The sequence below is a fragment of the Triticum aestivum genome, chromosome 2A (genome assembly GCF_018294505.1).
Source record: "Triticum aestivum cultivar Chinese Spring chromosome 2A, IWGSC CS RefSeq v2.1, whole genome shotgun sequence".
Classification (NCBI taxonomy): domain Eukaryota; kingdom Viridiplantae; phylum Streptophyta; class Magnoliopsida; order Poales; family Poaceae; genus Triticum; species Triticum aestivum.
In genome coordinates, this window is record NC_057797.1 from 527995757 (window position 1) to 528008230 (window position 12474).

A 12474-nucleotide genomic window follows, 5' to 3' on the forward strand; every position below is an offset into this window, starting at 1 on the left:
CAGGACCCCGATCGATCGAGCCGGTTGGGGCTGGATGAACAGGACCCCGTGGAGGGCTGGATGAACAGGACCACCCCGTGGAGGGCAGGATGAACAGTAGACGGTGGAGGGCAGGATGAACAGTAGCCCGTGGAGGGGTGGCTGAATAGGAGCCCGTGGAGAGGGCTGGTTGAACAGTAGCCGGTGTAGCGCGTGGTGGAGGCTAGATGAACAGGAGCCCGTGGATGAACAGTCGCAGGTGGAGGCTGGAGGAGGTCGACGGTGGATGAACAGTAGCTCGTGGAGGCTGGAGGGGGTCGACGGTGGAGATGAACAGTATCCCGTGGAGTCCTGTTTTGCGGTACGCCACACCCCTCCCGATGAACAGGACCCCCGTTTCGACCGTAGCACTCCAACACAAGTCCGTTTCGTCCGTTTTGCGGTACGCCACACCCCTCTCGATCAACAGGACCCCCGTTTCGACCGTAGGAGGTCCGTTTCCTCCGCTTTGCGGTACGCCAGACCCCTCCCGATGAACAGGATACCGTTTCAAACGTGGCCGGTCGAACACAAGTCCGTTTCCTCCGTTCTGCGGTACGTCATGCCTCGTTTCCATCGCATGTTCCGTCCAAGCCCTCCCGATGAACACGACGCATTCCGTTGCCTCCCCATGAACACGACGCATTCTGCTGCCTCCCCATGAACACGACGCATTCCGTTGCCTCCCTATGAACACGACGACGACGATGTTTCTTCGTTCCGACCCAGCCATGTACACGAGCCCTGACCGTACGTATGCGCGAGTAGGCGTTCGAGACCCCGCCCGTATGTACACATACGTGGCCGTATTTTCTTTCTTGCACCCTGGCCGCTGTACGTACGTGTACATGCTACGTGCGCGCCTCTACTACGACACGTGCGCGCCTCTACATCGACCAGTATATATGTACGTACACGTTTGCGACTAGAATGACAACGCTACGTACGCTTCGACCAGGTGGGTCCCGACTATCAGGCACTTCCTTGCGTGCGAAGATGTAGCTGGTGGGTCCCAGCAGTCAGGGGCAACCATTTTTTTTGCGAAATATGGTGGCCCGTCCGGTGGGTCCCCGCTGTCAGGTGGAGGAATAATTATTTTGCGTGTAATAAGGAGGCACTTCCTTGCTGCGGCTGTGGACCTAGCTGTCAGCATCTCCACACACAGTACTCTTTCGATGGAAGCCGGTTGTTGACCACATTGACCACGCCGCGCTGAGAGCAGCACGGCGGTGGATGACGGCGAGGCCTAGGAAGGGGATGACGCGGAGCTGGGGAAGACACGGCAGTGGAAGCCCGCGCGGAGAGGAGTACGAGGGTTCACTGGTTTGGCTGCGGTGTGAGGCTACTGTCGCCGCAGGGTCTGGCCAGCGGTGGGAATAGTAGGGGGCGGTGAGGCCTCCGCGGCAGCACAACCGACCACGGGAGGCACGAGCATGCGACACGACCGGCGCTGCTTTGGGCGGCTGGAGCAAGAAGACCAGAGGTTGAAGAAGCACTACGGCCGTTGGATGGACATCGTATGGTCACTGGAGCTAGAATCATTTATATTGACTAAGTTGACAAAGCCCTTCGTCCCCGTCAACTTAGTAGGCCCACAAGTCAGCCTCCCACCAAGGTGGGTCCCAGCTAGCCGGGGGAGTATTCATTTTTTTGCGTAATAAGGAGGCACTTCCGATGGGTCCGAGCTGACAACGGGGGGAACATTTTTTCGCGAAATACGGTGGCCCGTCCGGTGGGTCCCAGCAGTCAGGGGGAAACGATATGTTTCGCAAAATACTGGTGGCCCGTCTGGTGGGTCCCCGCTGTCAGGTGGAGGAATAATTATTTTCCGCGTAATAAGGAGGCACTTCCTTGCAGCTGTCGTGGACCCAGCTGTCAGCCTCTCCACGTACAGTACTCTTCCGATGGAAGTCGGTCGTTGACCACATTGACCACGACGCGCCGAGAGCACCACAGCGGTGGACGACGGCGAGGCATAGGAAGGGGACGACACGGAGCTGGGGAAGACGCAGCAGTGGATGCCCACGCGGAGAGGAGTACGAGCGTTCACCGGTTCACCTGCGGTGTGAGGCTGCCGTCGCCGCAGAATAACAGGGGGTGTGGGTGAATAGAGGGATGCCCTGGCCAGCACTGGGAGTAGTAGGGGGCGCTGAGGCCTGCGCGGCAGCACAACTGGCCACGGGAGGCGGGAGTAGGCGGTCCCGCCGGTGCTGCTTTGGCGGCTGGAGCAAGAAGATCAGAGATTGAAGAAACACGACGACCGTTGGATTGACATTCAACAGTTACGTCTGCTAGAATCGTTTGTTAACGTATATAATAACTAAAAAAAATCTTGCATATGCGTCAACTAAACAGGCCCACAAGTCAGACCACTCCCTCTTTTTTTAAATAATTTATATATAGCTCATGGCAACTTCTTATGCAATTTATTGCAGTCGTTTTTTTGGTTGGCCAGGGCCAATTTCGCATATTTCTGTGGGTTCCAAACTATTTTTAATACCGAAATGTCCAGCCAGATTTAAAGTACTTTGAAGATATATTTAAATTAGGTTAATGCCCAGTAAAATAGGAATCTGAAAATGTAATAAAATTCAGAAATTATAAAGTAATTGCCAATTTGTCATCTGTTTTTATATTTACAACTCATTTCATATTACTTTCAAGATTTGCAGGCGTCTTGAAAGAGTTGCAGCCCATCAGGGCGTAGAAAAATAAGTAGGCCTGGATTGGCTATTCTTCAGAAAAAATAAACTGGGCTCATTTTCACAAAGAAAAAATAGCTGGGCTGGTCACATGGTGAACATAAAATATAAGCCTGGGCTAGACGGGCCACAACCCAGTTCAAACCCTGCTCCGTCTCGACAATACCAAACAAAAAAAATACTGCTCGAGTAGCTACGTCCCAGGTGTCAGCCGATCTTGTGATGTTCTCTTGTCTATTGACTATATACGCTCACAATGTCGTGGGCCCCAGATGTCAGGAAAACACTAGGAGGAAGCATTTTATTTTTCCATACGCTGACGTGGCGGGCCCCTACTGTCATCCTCTCCATGTACTGTTGGAAATATGCCCTAGAGGCAATAATAAAAGGATTATTATTATATTTCCTTGTTCATGATAATTGTCTTTTATTCATGCTATAATTGTGTTATCCAGAAATCGTAATACATGTGTGAATACATAGACACCAACATGTCCCTAGTAAGCCTCTAGTTGACTAGCTTGTTGATCAACAGATAGTCATGGTTTCCTGACTATGGACATTGGATGTCATTGATAACGAGATCACATCATTAGGAGAATGATGTGATGGACAAGACCCCATCCTAAACATAGCACAAGATCGTATAGTTCGTTTGCTAGAGTTTTTCCAATGTCAAGTATCTTTTCCTTAGACCATGAGATCGCGTAACTCCCGGATACCGTAGGAGTGCTTTGGGTGTACCAAACGTCACAACGTAAATGGGTGACTATAAAGGTATACTACGGGTATCTCTGAAAGTGTTTGTTGGGTTGACACGGATCAAGACTAGGATTTGTCACTCTGTATGACGGAGAGGTATCTCTGGGCCCACTCGATAATGCATCATCACAATGAGCTCAAAGTGACCAAGTGTCTGGTCACGGGATCATGCATTACGGTACGAGTAAAGTGACTTGCCGGTAACGAGATTGAACGAGGTATTGGGATACCGATGATCGAATCTCGGGCAAGTAACGTACCGATTGACAAAGGGAATTGTATACGGGGTTGCTTGAATCCTCGACATCGTGGTTCATCCGATGAGATCATCGAGGAGCATGTGGGAGCCAAGATGGGTATCCAGATCCCGCTGTTGGTTATTGACCGGAGAGTCGTCTCGGTCATGTCTACATGTCTCCCGGACCCGTAGGGTCTACACACTTAAGGTTCGGTGACGCTAGGGTTGTAGAGATATGAATATGTAGTAACCCGAAAGTTGTTCGGAGTCCTGGATGAGATCCTGGATGTCACGAAGAGTTTCGGAATGGTCCGAAGGTGAAGAATTATATATAGGAAGTGCAGTTTCGGCCATCGGGAGAGTTTCGGGGGTCACCGGTATTGTACCGGGACCACCGGAAGGGTCCCGGGGATCCACCGGGTGGGGCCACCCATCCCGGAGGGCCCCATGGGCTAAGTGGGGAGGGGAACCAGCCCATAGTGGGCTGGTGCGCCCCCCTTGGCCCACCCCATGCGCCTAGGGTTGGGAACCCTAGGGTGGGGGGGGCGCCCCACCTGGCTTGGGGGGCACTCCACCCCTTGGCCGCCGCCCCCCCTAGGAGATCCCATCTCCTAGGGCCGGCGCACCCCCTAGGGGCCTATATAAAGGGGGGAAGGGAGGGGCAGCCGCACCCTTGAGTCTTGGCGCCTCCCTCTCCTCTGCTACACCTCTCCCTCTCGTAGTAGAACGGCGAAGCCCTGCTGCGGTGACCCCTGCATCCACCACCACGCCGTCGTGCTGCTGGATCTTCATCAACCTCTCCTTCCCCTTGCTGGATCAAGAAGGAGGAGACGTCACGCTGACCGTACGTGTGTTGAACGCGGAGGTGCCGTCCGTTCGGCGCTAGGATCTCCGGTGATTTGGATCACGTCGAGTACGACTTCCTCATCCCCGTTCTTTGAACGCTTCCGCGCGTGATCTACAAAGGTATGTAGATGCAATCGATCACTCATTGCTAGATGAACTCATAGATGGATCTTGGTGAAACCGTAGGAAATTTTTGTTTTCTGCAACGTTCCCCAACAGTGGCATCATGAGCTAGGTCTATGCGTAGTTCTCTTTGCACGAGTAGAACACAATTTGTTGTGGGCGTAGATGTTGTCAACTTTCTTGCCGCTACTAGTCTTATTTTGCTTCAGCAGTATCGTGGGATGAAGCGGCCCGGACCAACCTTACACGTACGCTTACGTGAGACCGGTTCCACCGACTAACATGCACTAGTTGCATAAGGTGGTTGGCGGGTGTCTGTTTCTCCCACTCTAGTTGGAGCGGATTCGATGAAAAGGGTCCTTATGAAGGGTAAATAGAAGTTGACAAATCACGTTGTGGCTTTCACGTAGGTAAGAAAACGTTCTTGCTAGAACCCTATTGCATCCACGTAAAACTTGCAACAACAATTAGAGGACGTCTAACTTGTTTTTGCAGCAAGTGTTTTGTGATGTGATATGGCCAAAGTTGTGATGAATGATGAATGATATATATGTGATGTATGAGATGTTCATGCTATTGTAATAGGAATCACGACTTGCATGTCGATGAGTATGACAACCGGCAGGAGCCATAGGAGTTGTCTTTATTTTTTGTATGACCTGCGTGTCATTGAGAAATGCCATGTAAATTACTTTACTTTATTGCTAAACATGTTAGCCATAGTAGTAGAAGTAATAGTTGGCGAGAAACTTCATGGAGACACGATGATGGAGATCATGATGATGGAGATCATGGTGTCATGCCAGTGACAAGATGATCATGGAGCCCCAAGATGGAGATCACAGGAGCTATGTGATATTGGCCATATCATGTCACTATTATTATTTGATTGCATGTGATGTTTATCATGTTTTTGCATCTTGTTTACTTAGAACGACGGTAGTAAATAAGATGATCCCTCATAATAATTTCAAGAAAGTGTTCCCCCTAACTGTGCACCATTGCGACAGTTCGTTGTTTCGAAGCACCACGTGATGATCGGGTGTGATAGATTCCAACGTTCACATACAACGGGTGTAAGACAGATTTACACATGCAAACACTTAGGTTGACTTGACGAGCCTAGCATGTACAGACATGGCCTCGGAACACAGAAGACCGAAAGGTCGAGCATGAGTCGTATAGAAGATACGATCAACATGAAGATGTTCACCGATGTTGACTAGTCCATCTCACGTGATGATCGGACACGGCCTAGTTAACTCGGATCATGTTATGCTTAGATGACTGGAGGGATGTCTATCTAAGTGGGAGTTCATTGAATAATTTGATTTAGATGAACTTAATTATCGTGAACTTAGTCTAAAATCTTTACAACATGTATTGTAGATCAAATGGCCAACGTTGTCCTCAACTTCAACGCGTTCCTAGAGAAAACCAAGCTGAAAGACGATGGCAGCAACTATACGGACTGGGTCCAGAACCTGAGGATCATCCTCATAGCTGCCAAGAAAGATTATGTCCTACAAGCACCGCTAGGTGAAGCACCTGCTCTCCCTGCAGAACAAGACGTTATGAACTCTTGGCAGACACGTACCGATGATTACTCCCTCGTTCAGTGCGGCATGCTTTACAGCTTAGAACCGGGGCTCCAGAAGCGTTTTGAGAGACACGGAGCATATGAGATGTTCGAAGAGCTGAAAATGGTTTTTCAAGCTCATGCCCGGGTCGAGAGATATGAAGTCTCCGACAAGTTCTTCAGCTGTAAGATGGAGGAAAACAGTTCTGTCAGTGAGCACATACTCACTATGTCTGGGTTACATAATTGCTTGACTCAGCTGGGAGTTAATCTCCCAGATGACGCGGTCATTGACAGAATCCTTCAGTCGCTTCCACCGAGCTACAAGAGCTTTGTGATGAACTTCAATATGTAGGGGATGGAAAAGACCATTCCTGAAGTATTTGCAATGCTGAAATCAGCAGAGGTAGAAGTCAAAAAGGAACATCAAGTGTTGATGGTGAATAAAACCACTAAGTTCAAGAAAGGCAAGGGGAAGAAGAACTTCAAGAAGGACGGCAAGGGAGTTGCCGCGCCCGGCAAGCAAACTGCCGGGAAGAAGCCAAAGAATGGACCCAAGCTCGAGACTGAGTGCTTTTATTTCAAGGAAAGTGGTCACTGGAAGCGGAACTGCCCAAAATACTTAGCGGACAAGAAGGCCGGCAAAACGAAAGGTATATGTGATATACATGTAATTGATGTGTACCTTACCGGTACTCGTAGTAGCTCCTGGGTATTTGATACCGGTGCAGTTGCTCGCATTTGTAACTCAAAGCAGGAGCTGCGGAATAAGCGGAGACTGGCGAAGGACGAGGTGACGATGCGCGTCGGGAATGGTTCCAAGGTTGATGTGATCGCCGTCGGCACGCTACCTCTACATTTACCTACGGGATTAGTTTTGAACCTCAATAATTGTTATTTAGTGCCAAGTTTGAGCATGAACATTGTATCAGGATCTCGTTTAATACGAGATGGTTACTCATTTAAATCCGAGAATAATGGTTGTTCTATTTATATGAGAGATATGTTTTATGGTCATGCTCTGATGGTGAATGGTTTATTTTTAATGAATCTCGAGCGTAATGCTACACATATTCATAGTGTGAATACCAAAAGATGTAAGGTTGATAATGATAGTCCCACATACTTGTGGCACTGCCGCCTTGGTCACATAGGTGTCAAACGCATGAAGAAGCTCCATGCAGATGGACTTTTAGAGTCTCTTGATTACGAATCATTTGACACGTGCGAACCATGCCTCATGGGTAAAATGACCAAGACTCCGTTCTCAGGAACAATGGAGTGAGCAACCAACTTATTGGAAATCATACATACTGATGTGTGCAGTCCAGTGAGTGTTGAGGCTCGCGGTGGCTATCATTATGTTCTCACCCTCACTGATGACTTGAGTAGATACAGGTATGTCTACTTAATGAAACACAAGTCTGAGACCTTTGAAAGGTTCAAGGAATTTCAGAGTGAGGTTGAGAATCAACGTGACAGGAAAATCAAGTTCCTGCGATCAGATCGTGGAGGAGAATACTTGAGTCACGAATTTGGCACACACTTAAGAAAATGTGGAATAGTTTCACAACTCACGCCGCCTGGAACACCTCAGCATAATGGTGTGTCCGAACGTCGTAATCGCACTCTATTAGATATGGTGCGATCTATGATGTCTCTTACCGATTTACCGCTATCATTTTGGGGCTATGCTTTAGAGACTGCCGCATTCACTTTAAATAGGGCTCCATCAAAATCCGTTGAGACGACACCGTATGAATTATGGTTTGGGAAGAAACCTAAGCTGTCGTTTCTAAAAGTTTGGGGATGTGATTCTTATGTCAAGAAACTTCAACCTGAAAAGCTTGAACCCAAGTCGGAAAAATGCGTCTTCATAGGAGACCTAAAGAAACTATTGGGTATACCTTCTACCTCAGATCCGAAGGCAAGATCTTTGTTGCCAAGAATGGATCCTTTCTAGAGAAGGAGTTTCTCTCGAAAGAAGTAAGTGGGAGGAAAGTAGAACTTGATGAAGTATTACCTCTTGAACCGGAAAGTGGCGCAACTCAGGAAAATGTTCCTGTGGTGCCTGCACCAATTAGAGAGGAAGTTAATGATGATGATCAAGATACTTCTGATCAAGCTCCTACTGAAATTCGAAGGTCCACAAGGACACGTTCCGCACCAGAATGGTACGGCAACCCTGTCTTGGAAATCATGTTGTTAGACAATGGTGAACCTTCGAACTATGAAGAAGCGATGGCGGGCCCGGATTCCGACAAATGGGTGGAAGCCATGAAATCCGAGATAGGATCCATGTATGAAAACAAAGTATGGACTTTGACTAACTTGCCCGTTGAGCGGCGAGCCATAGAAAATAAATGGATCTTTAAGAAGAAGACAGACGCGGATGGTAATGTGACCATCTATAAAGCTCGGCTTGTCGCTAAGGGTTATCAACAAGTTCAAGGGGTTGACTACGATGAGACTTTCTCACCGGTAGCGAAGCTGAAGTCCGTCCGAATCATGTTAGCAATTGCCGCATTCTATGATTATGAGATATGGCAAATGGACGTCAAAACGGCATTCCTTAATGGTTTCCTTAAGGAAGAATTGTATATGATGCAGCCGGAAGGTTTTGTCGATCCTAAGAATGCTGACAAGGTGTGCAGGCTCCAACGCTCGATTTATGGGCTGGTGCAAGCATCTCGGAGTTGGAACATTCGCTTTGATGAGATGATCAAAGCGTTTGGGTTTATGCAGACTTATGGAGAAGCCTGCGTTTACAAGAAAGTGAGTGGGAGCTCTGTAGCATTTCTCATATTATATGTAGATGACATACTTTTGATGGGAAATGATATAGAGCTTTTGGACAACATTAATGCCTACTTGAATAAGAGTTTTTTAATGAAGGACCTTGGAGAAGCTGCTTATATATTAGGCATCAAGATCTATAGAGATAGATCAAGACGCCTCATAGGTCTTTCACAAAGCACATACCTTGATAAGATATTGAAGAAGTTCAATATGGATCAGTCTAAGAAGGGGTTCTTGCCTGTGTTGCAAGGTGTGAAATTGAGCTCAGCTCAATGTCCGACCACGGCAGAAGATATAGAAGAAATGAGTGTCATCCCCTATGCCTCAGCCATAGGTTCTATTATGTATGCCATGCTGTGTACCATACCTAATGTAAACCTTGCCGTAAGTTTGGTAGGTAGGTACCAAAGTAATCCCGACAAGGAACACTGGACAGTGGTCAAGAATATCCTGAAGTACCTGAAAAGGACTAAGGAAATGTTTCTCGTTTATGGAGGTGACGAAGAGCTCGTCGTAAAGGGTTACGTCGACGCTAGCTTCGACACAGATCTGGATGACTCTAAGTCACAAACCGGATACATGTATATTTTGAATGGTGGGGCAGTAAGTTGGTGCAGTTGCAAGCAGAGCGTCGTGGCGGGATCTACATGTGAAGCGAAGTACATGGCAGCCTCGGAGGCAGCACATGAAGCAATTTGGGTGAAGGAGTTCATCACCGACCTAGGAGTAATACCCAATGCGTCGGGGCCGATCAAACTCTTCTGTGACAACACTGGAGCTATTGCACTTGCCAAGGAGCCCAGGTTTCACAAGAAGACCAGGCACATCAAGCGTCGCTTCAACTCCATTCGTGAAAATGTTCAAGATGGAGACATAGATATTTGTAAAGTACATATGGACCTGAATGTAGCAGATCCGTTGACTAAACCTCTCCCTAGAGCAAAACATGATCAACACCAGAATTCCATGGGTGTTCGATTCATCACAACGTAACTAGATTATTGACTCTAGTGCAAGTGGGAGACTATTGGAAATATGCCCTAGAGGCAATAATAAAAGGATTATTATTATATTTCCTTGTTCATGATAATTGTCTTTTATTCATGCTATAATTGTGTTATCCGGAAATCGTAATACATGTGTGAATACATAGACACCAACATGTCCCTAGTAAGCCTCTAGTTGACTAGCTCGTTGATCAACAGATAGTCATGGTTTCCTGACTATGGACATTGGATGTCATTGATAACGAGATCACATCATTAGGAGAATGATGTGATGGACAAGACCCAATCCTAAACATAGCACAAGATCATATAGTTCGTTTGCTAGAGTTTTTCCAATGTCAAGTATCTTTTCCTTAGACCATGAGATCGTGTAACTCCCGGATATTGTAGGAGTGCTTTGGGTGTACCAAATGTCACAACGTAACTGGGTGACTATAAAGGTATACTACGGGTATCTCCGAAAGTGTCTGTTGGGTTGACACGGATCAAGACTGGGATTTGTCACTCCGTATGACGGAGAGGTATCTCTGGGCCCACTCGGTAATGCATCATCACAATGAGCTCAAAGTGACCAAGTGTCTAGTCACGGGATCATGCATTACGGTACGAGTAAAGTGACTTGCCGGTAACGAGATTGAACGAGGTATTGGGATACCGACGATCGAATCTCGGGCAAGTAACGTACCGATTGACAAAGGGAATTGTATACGGGGTTGCTTGAATCCTCGACATCGTGGTTCATCCGATGAGATCATCGAGGAGCATGTGGGAGCCAACATGGGTATCCAGATCCTGCTGTTGGTTATTGACCGGAGAGTCATCTTGGTCATGTCTACATGTCTCCCGAACCCGTAGGGTCTACACACTTAAGGTTCGGTGACGCTAGGGTTGTAGAGATATGAATATGCAGTAACCCGAAAGTTGTTCGGAGTCCCGGATGAGATCCCGGACGTCACGAGGAGTTCCGGAATGGTCCGGAGGTGAAGAATTTTATATAGGAAGTGCAGTTTCGGCCATCGAGAGAGTTTCGGGGGTCACCGGTATTGTACCGGGACCACCGGAAGGGTCCCGGGGGTCCACCGGGTGGGGCCACCCATCCCGGAGGGCCCCATGGGCTAAGTGGGGAGGGGAACCAGCCCATAGTGGGCTGGTGCGCCCCCCTTGGCCCACCCCATGCGCCTAGGGTTGGGAACCCTAGGGTGGGGGGCGCGCCACCTGGCTTGGGGGGCACTCCACCCCTTGGCCGCCGCCCCCCTAGGAGATCCCATCTCCTAGGGCCGGCGCACCCCCTAGGGGGCCTATATAAAGGGGGGAGGGAGGGGCAGCCGCACCCTTGAGTCTTGGCGCCTCCCTCTCCTCTGCTACACCTCTCCCTCTCGCAATAGAACGGCGAAGCCCTGCTGCGGTGACCCCTGCATCCACCACCACGCCATCGTGCTGCTGGATCTTCATCAACCTCTCCTTCCCCTTGCTGGATCAAGAAGGAGGAGATGTCACGCTGACCGTACGTGTGTTGAACGCGGAGGTGCCGTCCGTTCGGCGCTAGGATCTCCGGTGATTTGGATCACGTCGAGTACGACTTCCTCATCCCCGTTCTTTGAACGCTTCCGCGCGTGATCTACAAAGGTATGTAGATGCAATCCAATCACTCGTTGCTAGATGAACTCATAGGTGGATCTTGGTGAAACCGTAGGAAATTTTTTGTTTTCTGCAACGTTCCCCAACACATACTTCTGCCGATTCCTGTTGTTTGTTGACCATGTTGACAATGCAAGAGGGCGGCGCCACGGCGAGCGCACCAAAGCGCGCGGAGGACGTCGTTGTTAACGATTTAGGAGACGATGGGGCGGCGATGCGTGCGCTGAGACGCAGCCAGCCGTGGGAGGCGGAAGCAGGCGGCCCCGCCGGTGCTGGTTTGGTTTTGGCGGCTGGAGGAAGACAGGACTGAAGAAACACGACAGACTATAAAAGCAGCAGGAGTACTTAACAACCTTAACTGAAATCAGCAGGGCACTTAACAACCAAAGCTGAAAGCAGTATGAGTACTTATACAGGTTCAACCGTACAAAGCACGCCTCGAACAGTGCTACTTTGCCTACAGTTAACCAAGGGTGAGGCCGCCAAGCCCCAGGACAAGGCCCAGGCGCCACCCCGCGCATCCACAACCTTCTGAAAGCGGCTTCATCTCGCAATGTGGTCAATAAGCAGGATATTCGCTTTAGAGCCATGGAAAAGCATGAACATAATCTTCTATCCTATTCTTCAAGATGGACGGGCCTTCATTATTTGAGACCACCCATGAATAAGTATCTTTTCACCTCCAAGGGGAATTGAGTAGGTCGACATAAACATCATGTTGTGACCAAGCGCAAGTCTGACCCGACCATGGTCAGGCATCTG